Source organism: Protopterus annectens, chromosome 12.part0 (genome assembly GCF_019279795.1).
Source record: "Protopterus annectens isolate FY-2018-M chromosome 12.part0, PAN1.0, whole genome shotgun sequence".
In the NCBI taxonomy this organism is placed as follows: Eukaryota; Metazoa; Chordata; order Ceratodontiformes; family Protopteridae; genus Protopterus; species Protopterus annectens.
The window spans coordinates 583,874,723-583,897,653 of record NC_056746.1 but is presented as its reverse complement, the minus strand read 5'-3'; positions in this window follow the sequence as shown (position 1 = coordinate 583,897,653).

The following is a 22,931-nucleotide window of genomic DNA, read 5'->3' as shown; positions in this document are numbered from 1 at the left end:
TAACCCTAACTCATTTAACCCACCCCTAAACCTAAAGTCCATCACTATCACACACTTACCTGACCCGAACCCTAACTCTTACATCTGTCACTATCACACACGTACCTTACCCGCACCCTGACCCTAATGTCCATCCCTATCGCACACTTACCTTAACATGGTGCTCTCAGTGTCGGGATTTTCAACTTTTGGTCTTCTCCATTGTCAATCTTCCGGTGTCTGTGTTCTCATTGTCGGCGTTTGAAGCTTTTGATTAAATCAGGTAGACCCATATATGAAATTGATTAACACAATTAATTGTAGGATATAAAAAGGCTGCTTTAGTTTCACTGTTTTATTCCTTAGAAGGCTTGTGTAGCTGAGGTACCAGAAGAAGTAAATTAAAAGAGTAAACAGCTAATCCTGTGCTTCCTGACTTCAGTTTTTTCAAGGAGAAGTCATGGTCAGCTGCCTATCGGGTGCCAGGATCCAACAAATAATGCATGCACTCAAGTCACTCAACAACAACTATTGTTATGACTCTGTTATAGTCCGTGTTGGAGTGAATGACTTTTAGATGTACCTATCTGGACTATATAAAGAGAGATATGATGGATCTCTCTGATTAGGTGTCCCAGATAGGTATTTCCCTAGAACTAAGCAGCATCCTACCTTCACCCAGGGTGGTGCCATAATATAAACAAAAAATGGTTGACTTCAACAATTGGCTGAGTTTCTGGTGTCACTCCAGGAGGATCCATTATCTGTCAGCCTGAGAGGATATGGTAGACAGACCTTGCTGCTTTGCTAGAGATGGTCTGCACCTGTCCCCCCTAGGCTTTTGGATACTAGCAAAGGCCCTCACTTCCCTCATAATGCCTTTTTTAGGCAATGTTAAAAAAATAAAATTTCCAGTGTAACAAAATTTAAACAAGATAAACTCAGGGTCGTGCTGCTTAATGCTAGGAGTTTAAACACAAAACTGCACTGCCTGGAAGCACTCTTTACCTTGGAGGATAATGACATCTGTGCAGTTACAAAGACATGGTTCAAGACTGCTGAGAGCACCCCGGCTGTGCAAGACTACAATGCCTTTCACATGTTCAGACTTCAAAATGAGCGTGAAGGAACTAAAGGTGGAGGTGTATCCATTTTCATTAAAACCAAATATACTTCAAGACTGGTCAAGCATGACTCTCTAGAACTAACCATGTCCAATTAATTATTGGGAAAGTACCATACTGCATAATTGCTAGCTATAGATCCCCCACCATGAACAAGGATAAGCACACCACCTACCTCAGTTTACTGAAATATGTTGCCATACAGCCCAATACCTTAGGTATGGGAGATTTCAAATATCAGTAACCAAACACTCGTACCACCACAAATTAATAGATCAAACCAAGATCCGGTGCAATGAAGGTTATCCAAAGTAGGCACAGTAAGCAAATAGCAGTTGATAAAGTAATATGGGTTTATTATTTAACAAGTAAGCCTCCAACAACGAACATCAACGACCAACAAACAAATTCCTTTAGATATAAAGTGCAAATATTAAGCGCTTTTGTCTCCACACCGGGAGACCTCTTCAGAATAACTTTACAAAAATCAAGTTTGCCTTATATACATCTTGCTCTGCCTCATTAATCAATTAGTTTGTCAATTAACTAAATTGCTGCTGCATTACAATCTTATTCAAGCAAAGTTAACTAAGTGAAATTTTCTTTGGCTTGAATGAAATAAAATAAAGTCCTGCTTAACTTAATAAAAAATTCCTACTGAGTAATGATTACATTCAATAGGACATTCACAAAAAACAACACATTTATATTTGTATTTATACAATAAAAATTTTTGAAGAAAAAGCAAAAATGCAAGTAGTTAATAAACAACACTTCTATGCCACTTGCTTCATTGTATAAGCCCTATCTGTATAGTGTCTCATGTGGACAAACACTGGTATTGTCAGTTAACATACATTTTCCTTCCAAGAAAAACATGCAGATATAATAGCCCCTTTTCTTTAAAAATTCATTTGAATTATGACATTATTCTTATTAATCTAACTTTGTTCAAGGCTTCCAGAATATATAGCCTCTACATAATCTATTTTCACCATAAAACGTTGTTTGTATAGAATCTTATCATAGAAGTATTTGTCATAACCTAAAACCTTATCTCTGCCAACCTCCTTGAGGCACGCTTTTAACACATATTTTGTTCTGAAGGAGAATATTAAATATATAAATGTTTAAACACTTTATTGATGATTTGATTTTGTGTGTATGGGTGAAAATGTGAATTTGAAAATGTTATGAATGTGTTGAGTCAGAACTCCATATGGTTTAGAATATACATATAGAGTCAATAATAAATATATAATTAAATAATTAAATGTAGATCTGAATAAAGTTACATTAAGCCTTTTCATAAAGTGACTGCTGCTGATACATTCATTACACTTGATCAAATCTTTGACATTTTCAAAGGATTATGACAGCTATCTATGCACTAACCTTAACTCACTTAAACCCTTAAGTCTGTCAACATCGCGACACCTCTACTCCACCCTGCACTCCTACCTCAATTTATTCCTCCCTAACCCTAAAGTCCATCACCATCGCATATACCCACTCTCCTGACCCTAACCCTAACTCATTTAACCCACCCCTAAACCTAATTAACATGGTGCTCTCAGTGTCGGATTTTCAACTGTCTTCTCCATTGTCAATCTGAAGCTTTTGATTAAATCAGGTAGACCCATATATGAAATTGATTAACACAATTAATTGTAGGATATAAAAAGGCTGAACATTAGTTTCACTGTTTTATTCCTTAGAAGGCTTGGGGTCTGAAGAAGTAAATTAAAAAGTGCTAATCCTGTGCCTCCCTGACTTCAGTTTTCAAGGAGAAGTCATGGTCAGCTGTCGGGTGCCAGGATCCAACAAATATGATGCACTCAAGTCACTTAACAACAACTATTGTTATGACTCTGTTATAGTCCATGTTGGAGTGAATGACTTAGCTTTACCTATCTGGACTATATAAAGGATATGATGGATCTCTCTGATTGAATGTAATCCCAGATAGGTATTTTTAAGAACTAAGCAGCATCCTACCTTCACCCAGGGTGGTGCCATAATATAAACAAAAGGACTTCAACAAGGCTTTGGATACTAGCAAAGGCCCTCACTTCCCTCATAATGCCTTTTTTAGGCAATGTCAAAAAAATAAATTTTCCAGTGTAACAAAATCTAAACAAGATAAACTCAGGGTCGTGCTTCTTAATGCTAGGAGTTTAAACACAAAACTGCACTGCCTGGAAGCACTCTTTACCTTGGAGGATAATGACATCTGTGCAGTTACCAAGACATGGTTCAAGGCTGCTGAGAGCATGCCGGCTGTGCAAGACTACAATGCCTTTCACATGTTCAGACTTCAAAATGAGCGTGAAGGAACCAAAGGTGGAGGTGTATCCATTTTCATTAAAACCAAATATACTTCAAGACTGGTCAAACAGCATTACTCTCTAGAACTAACCGTGTCCAATTAATTATTGGGAAAGTACCATACTGCATAATTGCTAGCTATAGATCCCCCACCATGAACAAGGATAAGCACACCACCTACCTCAGTTTACTGAAATATGTTGCCATACAGCCCAATACCTTAGGTATGGGAGATTTCAAGTATCCTTCCATAGACTGGTGAACATACATGAGCAAAAACATGCTTTCGCAGAGGTTTCTGGACTTTGTTAACACAAATGCTCTGGAACAGATAGTCTGCACTCCCACTAGGAGCTCTAATGTTCTGGACATAGTACTCACCAACATGGGGGGGGTCACTGTACTTTCTCATGCATGATGCGCTCCCTGGTTAGGTCAGACCACAAACCAGTCTCATTTGAAGTAACTACTAGAACTGACCTCCTCACAGCAACAAAAAGTATAAAACACTTCACCAAAGCTAACTACAGCATACTAAGTGATGGTATAAAAAGCTTCATACCACCCACACTCACAGACACTAATGATCACTATGCAGAAGTATATGCAAATGCACAGTACAAGCATTTAAGTGACTGCATAAACTCTGCTGTACCTGACTGGATCAAAACCAGGTCTTCCCATAAAAACAAACCACAGTGGTGGATTTCAGGTATAAACAGATTATATAACAAGAGGAAGAAACTGTTGTCCAAAAGCAAAAGGGATATCACTCTGCAGAAGAAGAGTTCCCTCCTAAGACTAAACAGGAAAATCAGAAATCTTGTAATGTCTTCTAAAGAAAATTACGAAACTAAAATTGCATCCCTAGCCAATGATAGTATGAGGCATTCCTTAACTACATTCAAAGTCTAAAAGGGAATGCCCAGCTATGTGCCAAACTGGTTGTAGATGGATCACTCATACTACACCAAAAGATCACCAAACTGCTAGCTGACAGATTCAGTGCAAACTTCACCCCTCCATCCCCACCTACCATATTCCAAAGCATACCTGACATCAGCCCTTTGCCTAGTATCTCTAGAGAACAGGTCGTGTCTGCACTCGCTAAGTTCAAAAACACTGCATCAGTGGGACCAGATAATATCTCAGGCTGTTTACTAAACAATCTAAAACAAGACATAGGTTTTATAGCCTAAGACCTGGCTATGTTCTTGCAGAATGGAGCACAGCAACAGTAATCATTGCACAAAGGGGGCCAGGGTAGGGCATCAACTAACCCTGGGAACTACAGACCCATAAATCTAACCAGCCTCATGTGCAAGGCGATGGAAAGTATTATCATAGATCTTATCAACAAGGACATAGGTGACCTCCAAACTCTGGACCCAGCCCAGTTTGGCTTCATTAAGGGTAGATCATGCTTATTAAACCTGGTAGACTTCTTTGAGAATGTCACCAAAGCCATGGACAAAGGTAAGACAGTGCACACAACCTGTCTCGACCTTGTCAAGGCTTTTGATACAATTTCTCACATTGGTATCATTGCAAAACTCTACCAGATACAAATGAATGCTTACATTACTAGATGGATAGCCAATTGGCTCAACAACAGACAGACACTCTCAAAATTGGTGACTCCACCTTCATCAGTTGAGTACCACAGGGGTGTGTGCTGGGCCCCGTACTATTTGGCATTTATTTCTCAGACGTCCAGGCCAAAACAGATGGCCTTTGGCTCACCAAGTTCACTTATGATTGCAAATTGGGAGCAATCATTGAGTCCCCCAATGATGTCAACATATTGCAGGAAGGGCTAGCACAAACAAATGATCGGTTCCAAAGCCGTGGTTTAAAATTAAATGCAAAAAGAAAATGGAAAACAGAATTCCCTACAAATTACAATACTGACAGCATCCCCCTGAGTTCTAACTCAGTGTTGCGAAACTTAGGAACATAGGTTGATAGCAATCTGAACTTTGACCACCAAGTTTACACAATGGTAATGAAAGCCTTCATAGCACACCTCATAAACAAGGGCATAACACCTCAGAAGCAAGGGCATAGCATCCGGGTCAAGGGATGCTATAACACCACTGTACTTAACCCTCATAAGACCACTAATAGAGTATAATACACCTTTTTGCATGTACCTCACCAGCCTGACAGATCTCACAGGTTTCTTACTAAGAAAATACAGGGACTCCAAACCATATCCTACATGGACAGGCTGAAAATCCTGTCACTTTATTCTGTATCTTATAGGCTGCTGAGAGGTGACTTGTGCCTGGCCTATAGGGCAATCTTCAGTCCTGCTCTAATGGAAATTCTGCACATCTGCATGTCATATGGCTCAAGAGTCACTCACTCTAGGGATCTCAACCTAGCTTGTGACACTAACAGATCATACTGGAGAGACAGATATGTCTCCAAAAACTGCCACTTCTCTGGAATAGACTCCCTAAAATAGAGCTCCTCACTGTCCCTATTCAAATGCAACCTAGATAACTGGATGGGAGACCCCAAATTCACCCCTGTGGAGGCACCCATGTCCCTCATGGACAGGGGTAGCCATTTTTCATCACAGACCCACTCTGTTCATAAATTTGTTCTGTGAAGTACCCAAAAAAGAACAAATGGGGATAATTGGGATTAACATGGCTAGGCTTGTAAAGGATTTAGGGCCGCTATCTTAATAACCTCCTATGAACCTATGAAACTGTGAACATAAGATTGTGTTGATAAAGGGTGATCTGAATGCATATCTAGGAATGGACAGAAGATGATATGAGGACTGCCTGAGTCCACATGGAAAAGCCAGTCCAGACTTTTTTTTTCTTGCATGAGGGTTAGTGGTGGCCACAATCACATATATGAGTGCACAACATGGAACTCAGGTATTAAGGAAAAAGGGCATTGGGGTAAAATCAGTGACTGCAAAGTTATCCCAGTGAACAGTCGGTCCACATAATAAATAACTGGCTGCCTCAAACACCTGCAAGCAATGGTCAGAGGACACTATAAGGTCACCAAAGACTAGGCTGAAGACCTAGAAGTGGAAAGAAGAGGAAGCACAAGAGTTCAAGAAAATACTGAGAGCTCTAGCACCTTAGGAAGAAGAGGAAATAATCGGAGGTGAAGAAGAATGGCGATAACTCAAGCAACATGTTTGAGAACTATAGAACAGATACAAGGCCTGCCAGGTACAGAAATAAGATTCATAAGGAAAGCTGGGGGTCGAATGCAGAAGTCCAGGAAGTCATCAAAAGAAAGAAAGAGTGCATGAAAAAGTGGGAGCTAGAAAAGATGGACCAGGATAAAAAGGAATACTGACTGCATAACAAAGAGACTAAGTAAGCAGTTGCAATAACAAAGAATAAGGCATCAGAAATACTCTACCATCTTCTGAAAAGTGACTCAGCAGATAACATGGATAAACTCCATCACATTGCAAGGCAAAAACAGAAATATAAAGAAGTTATTCATCTGTCATCCTTCATAACGGATGCCAGCAACAACTTGCTCAACGGTCCAAAAGTCATAAGAGGCTGATCAAGGAGGACTTCCATTACCTTCTGAATGAAAAAAAAACATTGAAGCTGTACTGTACCAGACACAACCTAATGTGGGAGAAAAAGAGGAGCTCACACTAGAAGAAGTAAGAACAGCACTAAGGAAAATGAAGTTAGGGAAAGCAGCAGGCTCAGATGAGGTCACAGCAGATATGATAAAGATGCTGGATGAGCTAGGGGAGAATGGCTCCTAAGGAAACCCATAGCAGATAACTGGAGAAAAAGCATTTGAGTGCCAGTGTATGAGAATATAGGTGACATTCACAACTGTGGCCACTATAGAAGTATCATACTCCTGTGACACTGCATGAAAGTTCTGTTGAGAGTGACAGATAATCAGATACACAGAGTAGTATAAAGTAAGATGGGAGATGAACAATTCTGATTCAGATCAGGATGTAGCACAACAGACCTAATGTTTGCAGTGAGACACATAGCTAAGAAGAAGTTAGAGATGAGTAAAGAGTCCAACTGGGCATTCCTGGACTTGGAGAAAGCATATGACAAGGTCCCAAGAAAACTGATTTGGGCAGGCCTACAGATGTTTCAAGTCCTAGAAACATTGGTGGAATTAGTGCAGGCTACATAGAAGGACCCAATGACACAAGTAGAAAAAATGTTCAGATTTACAAAGGGGTTCCCATTGGGAGTAGGTGTACATCAGGGTTCAGCTCTAAGCCCACTACTGTTCATACTGGTGATGGACTACATTAGCAAACAGTTTGGAGTGAACAGATTAAGAAAACTGCTGCATGCAGTAGAGGTGGCATTATATGGAGAATATTAGCACAAATTTCAGCAAATGATAGGGCAATGGAATTTAAAACTGAAGGCACAAGGGATGAAATTGAGTATAGGTAAGACAGTTGTAAAGGCACCAAATGGGGAAATTAGAAGAAGATGAAAATTAAGATGGAAGGAAAAATAGTAGAACAGGTAAACAGCTTTATGTATCTAAGGGTGATTGAGGAAAAGGGAAATCTGGAAGAGAAGATCAGTGCTAGAATTAGAAGGGCTGCATCCAACTGGCACAGGGTATCAGGGGAAGTGCATGGCAGAAGAATGCCAGAGAAATTTTAAAGTAAGTTTTACAAAACATTGGTGCAATCAGTACTACTGGGGTTCCTATTAGAATGACGAAAATGCATTTTGTCTAATGCGTTTTCGTCAACACATAAAGAGCGAACAGAGAAAGAAGTAGCTTGACTGCTTCATTGCTTTGCCATGTTCTGCAGTGTAGTGTGGTCCCTTGTCTGGTATAGCTCCCGAACATGAATGTGCAACAGTTACTGAACTTAGGGTTAGGGTGCGGGTTAAGGTAAGTGCATATGTATGAAAGTGTTTACTGGGGGTTTTTTGCGGTAGATGTATGGTTGAGTTACGTGTGCATGTGTTTTCAGCTGTTTACTTTTGTTTTGGGGGGTAGAATTAGGGTTAAGGTAAGTGTGTATGTGTTTGGAACTGCTGACGGAAATGTGCAAGAGTTACTGACCTTAGGGTTAGGGTGCAGGTTAAGGTAAGTGCATATGTTTAAAATGTTTACTGTTTTTTCTTCCATTAGATGTATGGTTGGGTTACATGCGTATATGTATTTAGTTGTTTACTGTTTTTTTTGGGGGGGGGTACAATTAGGGTTAGTAAAGTTTTTTGTTTGTTTTTTTGGTTGGAACAGCGATTTCTTTCCCTAGGAAAGAAATTGCTGTTCTGTGGATTTGAGATGAAACATTGTTCACTATTTTCAGCATTCAATGTTTCAATATAGACCCATACTACTGTATGGTACAGAAACCTGGGTAGTAAAGACAAAGCAGTTGAACAGGCTAAAGGTTATGGAGATGAAGTGCTCTAAATGGACGGTAAGATGCACACTATGCCACAGCTCAAGAAATTAGGACATTAGAGAAGAAGCCCAAGTATCTCCAATTGCACAGAATATCAAAGAAAACAGACTATAGTAGTTCTGGCACATGTGCAGAAAAGCAGAAGACAATATGATGAAGATTTGGGACAGATAGTAGGAAGACAAGCAGAAACTAGGGCATCCAGCAAAGGGGTGGATGGACTGTACGAGAGAAGATCTGCGACAGTCATGCATGAATGTTGAAGAAAGTAGAAGAGTGACAGTGATTTGAGAGAGATGGTGACAGTTGATGCAACACCCCAACCGCATATAGAAAACTCAGAAAAAGGGGGCTGATGATGATGATGATGCTTATGATGACATAAGTTAAGTTAAAGCATATGAGGACAAGAAATAGGAAAAAAGTCCAGGAAGTTGAAGAATAATGCCATGGATACATCATGAAATTACAAGTGGGGAATAAACTGAGATACAGATAGAGGATCTAGTAATGAAACTTACATGGGTAAAGTAAGGTTCCCTATTATATCTTCGAAGACGGAAACTGTCGAATGCTTATTTATTGAACTTAAAAGAATGAAAATTTAAAACAGCGAAAGGGCATATAAGTGATTTCTTTCCCTTGGAAAGAAATCACTTGGCCACCTCCGTTACTTTGCCGTTTTCCCCACTGTAGTGCGATCTCGGAGTTGGTATATTTAGTTAGGGGGGTGGGGGACACAACCCCCCCATGTTGGGGGTGTGGGTGGTGAAGCCCCCACTTTGTTTTGTTTGTAGTGATTTTTTTTTTTTTTTTTTATTGGGCCAAGCAATTTCTTTCACAGGGAAAGAAATTGCTTATATGCCCTTTCGCTGTTTTAAATTTTCGTTTTTTTAAGTTCAATAAAGATGCATTCGAAGGTTTGCACCATTGAAGATATAATAGGGACCATAAAGTAAGCACAAATGTGCTTCATCATCTCAAGAGGTGGACTAAAGACATTAAATGATGAAGAAATTTAGTTGACAGACTGAAAAAGGGAAGATGAAGAGCAGCATCAGAAGACTAGAAGGATGTAAACCGATCATTGCTGTGGTGAAAGTGAATGAGATGTTAAGGGAGTATTGCCAGAAAACAGGTGCAACAAAGAGGTGTCAGAAGATGCAAGGGGAAGGAGACACTTGATAAGACCCTCAACAAGGAAAAGTGTCATATGCATGGAAAAGGACATATTTTTGAACCAAATCACAAAAGGAAAAGAGAAGAGATAAGGAAAATCATTAATAATACGCTAAAAAAGAAAGACCCTTCTGCACAGCACACCAAGGGAGACATACAAGATGCATTGGGAGAAGATTGTTAGGGCTTCTAGCCAATATTGCTAAAGTAACATACAACACAAACATGTTACTGAAGGTGTTAGATTCCAAGTTTAACCCTGTCTTAAGAGAGCTGGGGCACCACATGCAGGCTGATTTAAGTGAGGGCAGGATGAAAGAGAACAGTAGAAACACTTTGCTGTACCTAATGGATGGAGATGAAGACAAATGCAGAAACAATAGCTACCAGAATTGATATGCTTAAGCTTTTGGCTCCCTGGATAGGACTTCCAGTTTGAGGTGTTGTTGGGAAAAGGGTGAAAGAAAGCCTTTTGGAATGGGTAAAATCAATGTTTGGGAATATATGACCCATCAACTGACTAGATGACAAGCATGATCATTTAATACCTTATAATTATGAGGCATGGGTCAAGACAAAATTATCAAATCTCATCCCTGATGTTCCTTCTGGCCTTAAATCCTTACCCTTGGCTAAGAGAGATCACTAAGCAATATAGCATAAAAGGGACAAATATGAAAGGGAAGCAAATTAAAATTATTGTCCATATGGGCAATTTCTTCATGAAGCTGGTTGATGCAGCAAAGGTACTGCAGACATTGATGAAGGTGACATGGAATTTTAAGATGGCACTGAAGTTTTAATGAACTTGAGAAAATTGTTGTTGGAGTCCCTTGGGGAGATAAAACACAAGAAACTAGTGAAGAAGTAATTTTAGTGGAGGGAGTCCACACACTGGTGCAGAGAATGAAGTACCTAGAATGACAGTTACCAAAAAAGACAAAGGGCATCTGGAAGGAGAAATTATGAAGGGTTTAGTCAGAATATTGTTTATGTTGAATGACCAGCTAGGTTATTTCCTGATTCTGGATAGATAAGGTTGAAAAGTATTTTAAGGAGCTTGAAGTATTACTGAATGTGGTATGTAAATCAGGTGCACAATTACTTATAGTGTGCAAAGTTAAGTGGTTCTGAGCTAATATGTAAGCTTCAACAAGTGATAGGAAAAGATAAAGTCTATGCTAATAATTTAATACCACTGCAGCTGTTCAATAATGTAATAATAATAATAATAATAATAACAATAATAATAATGTAGCAGTGATGTCAGCATGTAAGGTAATCTTTACATTATTTTCAATGTATTTTCAGTAATTATAGATTAAAGCAACATGCATTTGCTTCAAGAGTTAATGTCATAAGATTATGATCAGAAGCAAATGTTTTTATTATAAAATAACAAGACACTTGTGCCATCCCCTCCTCTGGGCCAGTAATCAAGGAGCCTGAATACTCACCACTGACACTGATGAGGGTAATTCACTTGGAACAAAAATGGATACACACAGCATTTCCAGATGCAGCTCTGCATCAAGCACAATTTCCCTTAAGAGCACACAGGAAACTCACTCAGTCCAGGGTCAAGGTTTCTCTCTTACTCTGCAGGCCTCCAATAAGACTCCCCACTGGCACAGCTGTAGAGTTGAGTCTTCAGCCGAGTGCCAAGCCAAGTCCTCCAACACCCTCTCTGTGAAAGCAGTGCTCTCTGCTCCTGCTCCAAGTAGCAGATCACACCCTCTCTGAGATTTTATTTGCACACACACACACACACACACACATACACACACACACACACACACACACACACACACACACACACACACACACACACACACACACATATACATACCTGGGAAAGGCTGGCACAAATACACTTGCTCTACTACACTTTGCCCAGACTATAAGGTAGTTAGTGCCTCCAGACACTCCAAAGACAGCTACTCTAATGCTCTTACAAGGGTACCCAATTATACTGAGTAGAATTAATACTAATATAAATGGTAGCCTTCGACCAATGCAGCAAGGCACTCAGGAGTGGTCACAGTGTCACCAAATAAATATAAGTACACTTAAAAGTTAAAACATCTTCTAAAAGACCAGCCACAATGACAAGTTTAAATGTATTTAATAATAAAAAATAATTAAACATGAAAATACTAAATATATATTTACAGTAAACACAAGAGTTTCAATCACAGGAAATATTAAAAATGACACAGATGAATAGATTCACACAGATACAGGAAAACATTACTTAACTAATCTCATTATATTTTCCTGACTGATCTAAATAAGTATTATTCCCTGGGTAAGAGGACCTTCTTTGTCAGATTCCAAAAACAGACTGCTCTGTACCTTCTGCCTCATCTGGTATTAAAACATAATTTCAGTCCTGGATTACAGAATGACATCACATACATCTGGTCATCTGACTTCTGATTCCCATACAATCCCTTTACTAGAAACTGAACCAGAATCTTGCATGTGTGTGATGCCATACACACAGATATAGCTTTGCTAAGATGTGTTATAGCATCTAGAAGCCATAAAACAATTTCAACACTTACACCCTTCCAGGGTAGCAATTAGTTCACTGCTAAGGACAATACAGCAGGTTTCCTAGTCCTTGCTTTCCTGACATTTTGTCTCTGGCTGCAATCAGAACTGTAAAATACAATAACTTTATGGCCTAAATTAAGCAATTTAATTTCAGGATATTTTGCAAATGACAGGGATGTGTATTGGTGTGGCTTTTGTCTTTACCATCCCAACAAAACTGGAGGCAGACTGATTAGGTGTTCTATTTTGCATACCTCCTGGGATCAAGGAATAACTTGTGTCTGATAATCTGTTCTAATTCAAAGTATACTTTACTACAGAATTTAACTTTCATTTTCTTAACACCCCTCCTGGAGTGAAATGTTGAAGGGGGTGGTGTGTTGGTCCTTTTACTAACAAGAAACAAACTCATTGGTAACTAAATCCTAGCTGGATTATTAAGTATATTACACTGCAAAACATCATTAAACATAATGATCTGAGCATATTGCTCTGAAATTTGCATTTGTGACTTCATTCAAAACTTTTCATAAGGTTCAAGTACTTTGACAAAAGCATATTATTTTTCTTTAAAAATGTCTTAAACGTTTACATATAAATAAAGTGTGTACCTTTAACTTGCACTTACAGTTAAAGACATAAGGTATTAATGTTGTCCTCTAGAGTTACTTATTGTTCATTACGCAGGTATCACAAAACGAATCTTTCAGCTGGTGGCTGGGATGTTTGAATATGACAACTTTTTCCTTGAAAGGTATAGCAGGACCCAGACCTGACAAGATAAGGTACAGATGGCTACAAAAGAGTTATAACTGGGTCCGTGAGCCATCATACAGTAACAGGCACAATAATTTAGTGCAATTCCTTTAAGAACATTTTAAGTTGGCTCTATAGCTCTGATCGTCACAGTCAGGGAAAACCAGTCATCTGGAAACTAGCAGCCAGATAGTACCAGTTTCCCCATGATGGCTGCTAGTATTTCATGGTTTAAGAGTTTGAAAAAAATGACTTCAGCTAAAACATGGTAAATGCAGCAATGCATTTTGTTATTAGCATGCAGTGTATACACAATCAATTCAGTTGTGATGTCAGTATGAATTTGTATTGTAATGATGTCATCTTTGAAGAAGAGATCAAAATGCATTTTCAAATTGCTCACTCAGTGGTATAGATAAAGCCCTGACTGTAACCCAGTGCAGCTTAGATTTCTGGCCCAGGCTCTAGAGGAACTGGTTGAAGAGGATGGGAGTGAACTGTCTTTCCATCCTAGGTGTCTTTTGGAAGACAGACACCTCATGGAGGCTGGACATGACTGCAGCTAGCAAGACATTTAGGTATGTGTGCCTACCAAGCAGTATACATGTTGCAGCTGAACAATATACACGTGCATACCCACATGCACACTGAATTGCACATAACACTGGATCCAGAGTTAGGGTGTTTCTCTTGAGACTAAGCAGCTGCAGGGAGAGTTTAGGCTAATTGAAAATCACAACCCTCTCTATGAATGATTCAGCTGTAATGCTCCTGAGACTACCATGCAGTTACCTGACTTGGAGATAGGTATGATCTACCCATAAATTCAGGGGGCTACAGTCTGTGGTAGTGAAGCCAGACCTGCAGCCCATTGGCATGAGGGTTGTCTATGCACAGCATGGAGACTAGTGGAGGAGAACAGGGACAAAACTCCTTTTGTGGCTTTCAGATTCTAACTCCTCCAATTTGTTGACTCATGGGAAACCTCAAGCTATTTAGTTATTTAGTAGAGGACTTAAGGAAGAAGAAATTAAAAAAACTGCAGGTTCACAGATTTTTATTCCCTTCTTTTTGTTATATACTGGACAATATTTTGAGAAAGTTATATGATGAAAATGAGAATTAAAACAGCATGTGAACTGCCTTATATACATAAACATGTAAACAGAAAAAAAAGTTGAAGCACAAAATAAGCAAGAAGTGAAGCCAGCTGGTTCTATCAGCTTGAATTATGAGTGCCTAAAGAAAGCCTGGAATACCTTTTGATACAGGGAGTTAATAATGTTTTGTTTATTTACTTAAATGCTTCTCAGGAAGTCATATTTTATGCTGTAATTTCAAGATCATAAATGATATGATGTGATGTGGCATGAGCGAATGGATCATTCTGGAAAAGAAGGCAAGTACATTTCAACTGGCAGAAAATCTCTTAATCAAAACTGAGATTATTAACCCCTTAACTAAAGATGAGATTCTTAAAAACATTGCTTTACAAATCGGGCAGGATTCACGAAGCCTCCGTGTAAGAGTTACAAGTCTTACACGGAGGCTGCAGTTAAACGGTGTGACGTCAGCATGCCATGCATATTCATGAGGACATGCTGACTCACACCCAAGGCAAACACGGTCCGTGTAAGGAAGTAGGGGGCATGTCCGCAGGGCAAGTCCTGCAAACGGACACGCCCCCAGAAGAGTAACAGTCCCGAAAGTAAACCCTCACAACAGAGTCCACGTAAATGTCAACAAACACAACAAAACACATGCCCCCACAGACTATAAACATAAAATGTAAAAATGAACATGTTATATTTTTTATAAGTTTTGAAGACGTTTGCCCGTGATTGCGCTCGTTTGTGCGTGTGTGCCCATCGCTTAGCCACAGTTAGCAGTCAGTAGAAAAGCATATAAGATCTAAATATGCAAAGTAAGCCAAGAAGCAATAGCGTAGCGGTAGAGACGTTGGCTGAAGAAGAGGCGGTCATGGTTCGAGCCCCCACAACATCAATTTTTATTTTTAGTGAAATAAGCACGAAACAATTCCCTGACATATATGTACATATATAAAATTATATTTTATGTAAAATGTAATGAAATGGGCCATGTATTCTGAAGAAATGTGTGATAAAAAAAAAAAAAAATGTCAGAAGTGCCTATAGCTGAGCTACACTCTAACAAGCTGAGTATATCTGCCCGTAGGTGAGCAGTGGTTTAACAGGTGTAAAATGAGTGCCGGGGGTTGAGTAGCATTTTAACATGCTGAAACTGTGTTCCCATAGCTGAGCTGAGCGTAATATGCGTGCTGACAGTCAAATGACGCGTAAACCAGCGTAACCCATTTGCGCGGAGCTGCGCACTACGCCAACAAGCTAACCGGCGGGCAACGTTGAGCAAGCTGTATCAAAACTGCCTTTACACAGACACACCTCCTAGCCTGTGTAGACAGTCATAAAATAAAAAAAGCAATGGCCAGGCTCGAACTCAGGATACCAAGCACCATAGTCAAAGTAATGAACCACTAAGCCATGACAGTTGCTCTTAGAAATGCAGTAATAGCATATATATAGGACTGAATGGAAAGAGAAGCATGACAAAGCAGGTTTTGTGAAGCTGATACATTTCCAAAATGGCCAATCACAGATAAGTGCGGGAAAAACGGCATATATAAGCCCCATAGGTGGGAATACACAGCATAACTGATTGTGGAATCGATTTTCAGTCAGGATGGCAGGTGTAGGAGAGGGTAGTTGCTTCCGAGCACAGAGGTGGGGAGTTGAGGAGTCCAAATATATGGTTTGGCTCCTCGTCCATGATCATGAGGCCCAACTAATGCAGGGCCAGGTCCTGTGGGGTGCATACAAGGCTGAGGCGTGGGACCGGTTGGCTCATGATCTCACCAGTGCCACAGGAATACCAAGGACTGGTGAACAGGTCCGTCACCACCATGTGGACCTGAAGAGACGGAAGCAGGACCAACTGAACCGTTGGATCCAGGAGGCCCGGCAAATGCCCAACGCCCCACTACTGAGTAAGTTACATGTAATTATTTATGTAAGAAGTTAACCTAGCTGATATTATGGAGATGTGTATTCCAATATTACTTCATTTATATTACAGCTGCAGGTGTCCATTCCATGAACCATCGAGCCCATGCCGATAGGCTTGTGCGGTTGCGCCACCAGGCAGGTTAGTAATTCTCTCCCTGTAACTGTTAAAAATATAAGTATGACAGCTTGCAAAAGAGTGCAGTGTAGTCACTTATTAATAAAAAGTGCAAGTAACAGTGTAAGAGAGATTCTGCTAGTACTGTGTGATTACATAAGTGTGATGCAGCCTGTAATTGAAAAATAAAAATGAAGCAAGTCTGAAATAAAGATGTTCCACCTGTAATATAATAGTACATAACCTGCAGCAGGCTGTAAATGACAGCTACACAAGCTGAGTAAAACGCATGTGTGAAATATATCCCCGTTTAAAATCTGAAACATGACACAAGTGAGACTGTTGGAAAGGATTGTTGTAACCAAGTAAAACATGTCAATAAAGCCTAGAATTAAGAACCATCCTGAATTGTAAAAATAAAACAAGTGAGAGTGTGAGAAAGAGGTATGTACCATGTCCTTGGATGACACATAAGTCTAAACAAAATATAAAACTTAGAAATAAATTATGAAAATGTGGCAAGCAAATGAAATACCTAGAATCAACCTGCATATAAAAACCTAAGAAATCAAGTAACACTGTTGTTAAAGAGTGAGAAAAAAGCTACTGTGATCATTATGATTGGCAGACCAACATAAAATAATCTGCAGAAGTTCTAGAATGAAATCTGGAAAAAACTTCAACCAAATACACTCCGAAATAAATCAAACTATAATGTGGCTCACAGCGTAATCTCACACTTCATAAAAGCTTTCTCATCTCTTAACAAATAAATAAATAAATAAATAAGGACTCATTCTTGAAACAAACCACTTAAATAATAACAAAAGGTCTTTCACCCCTTGTTCCTGTACCTGCTGCTTTCATTAAAACAGCTTCTCAAAAGTAAAACCTAATACCTTAGCACCTGATAACTTACCTTCTGAATGTCTTCAGACTCCTGCAGAATCCTTGCATAACCTGTGTCTATCCTGATAAACTGATCCAGAAAAGAATCATGTGTTCCTCTGCAATGGAAACAATCTAATACTAGATCTTTCTCTCTCTCTCTCTCTCTCTCTCTCCTGCAGGTACCTCAATTTTAATGACAATGTATACACTAACTGCAATTTTGTCTCCTTCCTGTAAAGTCCTAGAAAGATGCATACAAAGAAGTCCAAACCTAGATAACCATTAACAGCCGGCTGTATCATGGTTTCAGACCAGAACCAAAACAACATTATTATCATTTGCAGAGGCAGTCATTCATAAAAGCAAATGAGATCTGTCAGTAGCATCCCTTTTCCTCATCCTCACAGAAGTTTTCAATAGTATGACACATACTGTACTAAGTAGATTGTCAATGTTTGTACTGAATCATTCTTCAAACAAATGGTTACACAGAGAATCCACTGGCAAAACACCTGCCTTTCCTTCTTACCTATTGCAGTAGGGGGTACCACAAGGATTTAATCCACTTCTCTTTAACATTTTCATAAATTAAATGTATACCACAGTAGCAAAGTTCCAATCTGCAGAGGCAAAACCTTTTCTTACCAGTTCATACAACCAGAGCTATTATTAAATGCAAAAAAAAAAGAAAGAAAACCAAAAAGAAATGAGAATCATTTCTCAAGAGGCAGATAACATTGTGCATGCATCCCAAACTGTACTGTTTGGCTATGGCTGTTATCACAGATCAAAATTTTAAATCTGATCACCATATTAATTATATAGTTAATAAGACAAGTCATATGCTAGGACTACCATAGAAGACCAAAACATAAATCGCACAATATGCTGTCTTAACAAAATTTCACTCCTTCCTCCCACGCAGACTCCTTGATACTCTTTCAATATTAATATTCAACAAATGTACACTGTAAAATCCATCACCGTGCTACACTCAGGAAATTGGACTGGCTAGACTTATAACATGGACTCACTTTCTCACAGCTCAAAATGGTACAGCACATACTAAAGAAATTAAACAGATGTCCCACCATAAGCAACCTAAAAGAAATATACAATCCAGTCAGAAAAAATAAGATTCTAAAATCAAAATCAAATATTTATGCAAAAATAAAACAATCATCGTGGAGACTCCTTGCATTCAAAATAATTCCAAATTAACCTCTTCTGCAAAATCAGCACAATGGTTGGAGGGAAAGGTATATCTCACAGAGGATATAGCTGGTCTGGAACAGACTCCCCATCCACATAAAACAAATTCTTCCCTGCTCGTATTCAAGTGCAACTCAGATCTTTAGACAGGAAACAGAAAATTTACCCCAAGACTGCCCCATTTACTAATAATGGACAGAGACAGCCCCTAAATGCTTTATCCCATGCATGGGTCCCCTCAAATTATCTATGGTATGATCCTTGTTATTCTCATTAGGGGTAATATTTAGTTGTCAACCTTGAGGTGGGTAACGCCAATCTCTAACCAAATGAAATAGGTTATTTTGAGCACAGGAAAACTGGCTTAAAATAGCCTACAGGGACAGCTAGCCTAGTACTTACCTATGAACCTGTGATATTCGACAATACGATATCACAAAGAAATTCCTAGCACGGCTACAATTTTAACTAAATGGTCATGCTCATGTACTATACCACACCAATGAAGATGACTAAGTGGTTTTAGCCATAACTCAAAGGACACTACAACAAGGGCTGGGTAATAAATACATGCAAACTCTTGTTTAGTATAGAAGGTGCATGTTATTTCTTTGCATTTCTCTTCAATAAATATAGCATATAGGGTTATTTTACTACCTACATATATGCTCCTGCTCATTTTCTCTCAGTCCCCACATGATTTCTTTACCAACACCGCTACTATCCTGCTTTCATTTTTTTCTTTTCCTGCTATTGTAAAATAGTGTCATAAGTAATCTGACCTTGAATGTGTCTCACATATAGCATTTCAAGTACTACATGCATCCAAGTAAATACATAGTTTTATATTATGTATTTATTGTTTATATATTTACATTCTATGCTATGCATATATTGTGTCTACTTTTGGATATGTGTTTTGCTTAAAATTATTGTTTTATATCTGCATAGAAGAGCTTATCTCCCTGTGCACCCTTAGAAAATGGGCAGTAACCCTAACTGACTATCCAGGTAAACAAATGCAAAGAAATACATACTTGTTGTTGTTGTTGTGTCTTTCGGCTTTTCCCGGTTAGGAGTCGCCACAGCGGAACTCCGGTCCGCTAATGATTGGTAGTAGATTTTTACGTGCCGAGTTGCCAGCTCTGACACACAACCTTCAACGAAGGTACGCCCATTCACGCATGTCTCCACACAGAAGATGCTCTAGCTGAGAATCGAACAGGACACCGTCTTACTGTTAGGCAACAACACTACCACAGCACCACCACCGCAGCATTGCATTTGTGTATTTCTTTGTTTAATGATGGAAGTGAACGGGTCCTTCTTCATGGTTTCCTAACTTCATTGAGCAGTGTTCACTTGCCAAGTTCATCTTGGCAAAGTTGGATTCCATGGTCACTGCACTCCATAGAAAACCACTGTTAGCTTCATTTCTACAAGTGCATCAGCAGTGTTGTTTTTTTTTTTCTTTTACAGATTTCTCCCCTGTTTATGTTTGTGTGGCCAGGAAGTTGGCATATATAAGTTCAGGGAGCTTGTACCCCCACATTAGGTGTGCAGACCACTTTTTTTCTGCTTTTCTTTCTGATGTAAGTCATAAGTGTATAAGTCAGCACTAAAAATTAAAAGCACTACACCCTCACTCCCCACTGGCCCTGGTTTTCAATTATTAAGGAATTCCCAATATTATTCTAGCATGTCCAAAGGTCAGTTGTCAATCTCCTCTCCGGTCCAGCTGGTGAATCTGGGAATCTTGAGGCAATGTTACAACTGCCTCATGTACACAGACAACCCTCTCCTCCTCCCAACAAATTCCAACACATGTGAGAGATGCAACCATTTAACCAAACTGGAGGCTAAGCTCTCTCAACTCAGTACTGGCATAACCAGTCAGGAGGAGAAGGAAACCACACTCACTACAATTCCAGTCTCACATAGACCTACCACAACAGCAAACCAAACACATAATCACACAAAAACATACACGGAGGCTCTAAATAAAGATCTGCTGAAGCAGCAGAGACCTCCAAAGCAGACACCCAAGCAGCCGCTACCCCAAAACAAAACATGTGCAACACATATCTCACAAAGCCAGTGTGCTGAACAGTCACAGCCCTTAAGACTAAACAACACACCTGATACACTTGTAATAGGTGACTCTATCGTCAGGCACACTGACGTCCCGCTCACCAGGCTGAACAAGGAGAGGGTCACGGTGAGCAGCCTGTTGGGCGCTAGGATCCACCACATAATACAAGCACTCAGGTCACTCCAAGGCAAGTACAAATATGACTCAGTCATTGTCCATGCTGGTGTGAATGACCTGAGATGTACCTCCCTGGACTACATGAAAAGAGACATAAAGGAGCTCTCTGAGCATGTAGCCCAGGCCGGTATGACCCTGACCTTGAGTAGCATCTTACCCTCACGAAGAATGATGCCACAATATGAAGACAAGACGATCAATTTCAACAATTGGCTTAAGTACTGGTGTCATTCAAAGGGGATCCAATGCCTGTCAGTTTGGGATGATATGCTCGACAAGCCACAATGCTTCGCTAGGGACGGCTTGCACCTGTCACTCCTGGGTTTTCGGATATTGGCAAAGGCTCTTGCTACCCCCATAGTGCCTTTTTTAGGCAAGGCTCAAAAGACAAACCCACCTCCATAGGTATCACAAGGGATAAGAAACTAAGAGTAATGCTACTCAACGCCAGAAGTCTAAACCTCAAGATGCACGCACTCGAAACTCTCCTTAGCATGGAGAACATCGATATCTGTGCAGTAACAGAAACCTGGTTCAGGGCTCCCGAGACCACCCCAGCACTACCAGGTTATACCTCATACCATGCTTTTCGGCCCCAAAACTTGGACCGAACCACAAAAGGAGGGGGAGTATCGATATTCATCAAAGATACCCACACCTCCAGGTTGGTGGCAAAGCACGAAGCATCAGAGACTATCCATGTGCAACTAACAGTGGGTAAAACTGCCTTCCAGTTTATAGCCTGCTACAGACCACCCTCACAAACCCAGGAACCCCACTCAGCCTTCCTGAGAACACTGGAAAATATGAAGGTCTCTCCAAACACCATTATATTGGGTGACTTCAACTACCCAAACATAGACTGGGAGCATTACTCTAGCTCCAACACCCTAGCCCAAAGGTTCCTAGAATTTATAAACTCAAATGCTATGGAACAACTTGTTACCACTCCCACACGAGGGGAAAACATACTGGACCTGATCATCGCCAACATGGGGACTCTATGCTCCAGACCAGAAGTGTATCCCTCACTGGTAAGATCAGACCATAAACTAATCTCACTGGATATTCACATCCCGACCCCAACCCCTGCCCAGAAAACCACAGTGAAAAACTTCTCTAAAGCAAATTTCACACTCCTCAAAACTGAGGTGGAATCCTTCAAAGCCCCCGGGCCTGTGGAAAATATGGCCCAGACCGCAGAATCCTTTATAAACACATTCTATGAACACCTTCAGGAATGCATGGATCATCAGATCCCAAATAAAACCAAGACCCAATCCTCCAAAGGCAGACGTCCTGTCTGGTGGACCCCAGCCATAAACAAACTATACAATAGAAGGAGGAAGCTACTAAATGATAGAGCAAAATCCCAAAAAGGGAAGGCATCACTGATCAGTATTAGCAAAAAACTACGGGCACACATAAAATTGTCTAAGGCCAGCTTCGAGAGAAAAATTGCACAGGACACTAAGGATAATCACACGGCTTTCTTTAGTTCTGTTAGGAACCTGGGTAGTAATTCCCAGATATGCTCAGAATTAGTCCAAAATGACAAAAAATACACCGAACCCACAGACATTGCCAACATCCTAGCTGACAGGTTCAGCGCAAACTCCCCCCCCCTACCAAAAGGGCAAATATCTATCCCAGCAGAGTGCTGCCCCCCCTGACATCTCAGATGCTCAGGTAAGAGCTGCCCTCTCCAAAGCAAAAAACACAGCATCAATGGGACCAGACGGTGTCCCGGGCTGCATCCTACATGAACTCCAAGAAGAGCTAAACCCAAACATAAAACTACTGTTCAATCTCAGCCTTACTACAGGATATGTGCCCAAAGAGTGGCATACAGCAACAGTGGTCCCTCTCCATAAAGGTGGTGCCTCAACGGATCCTGGAAACTATCGCCCCATAAGCCTGACTAGCTCGGTCTGCAAAGCTATGGAAAGGATCATCATGGACCTCATAAATAAAGATATTGGGGACCTACAAACACTGGATCCTACCCCGTTCGGCTTTGTTAAGGGCAGATCCTGCCTCTTAAACCTGGTTGATTTCTTAG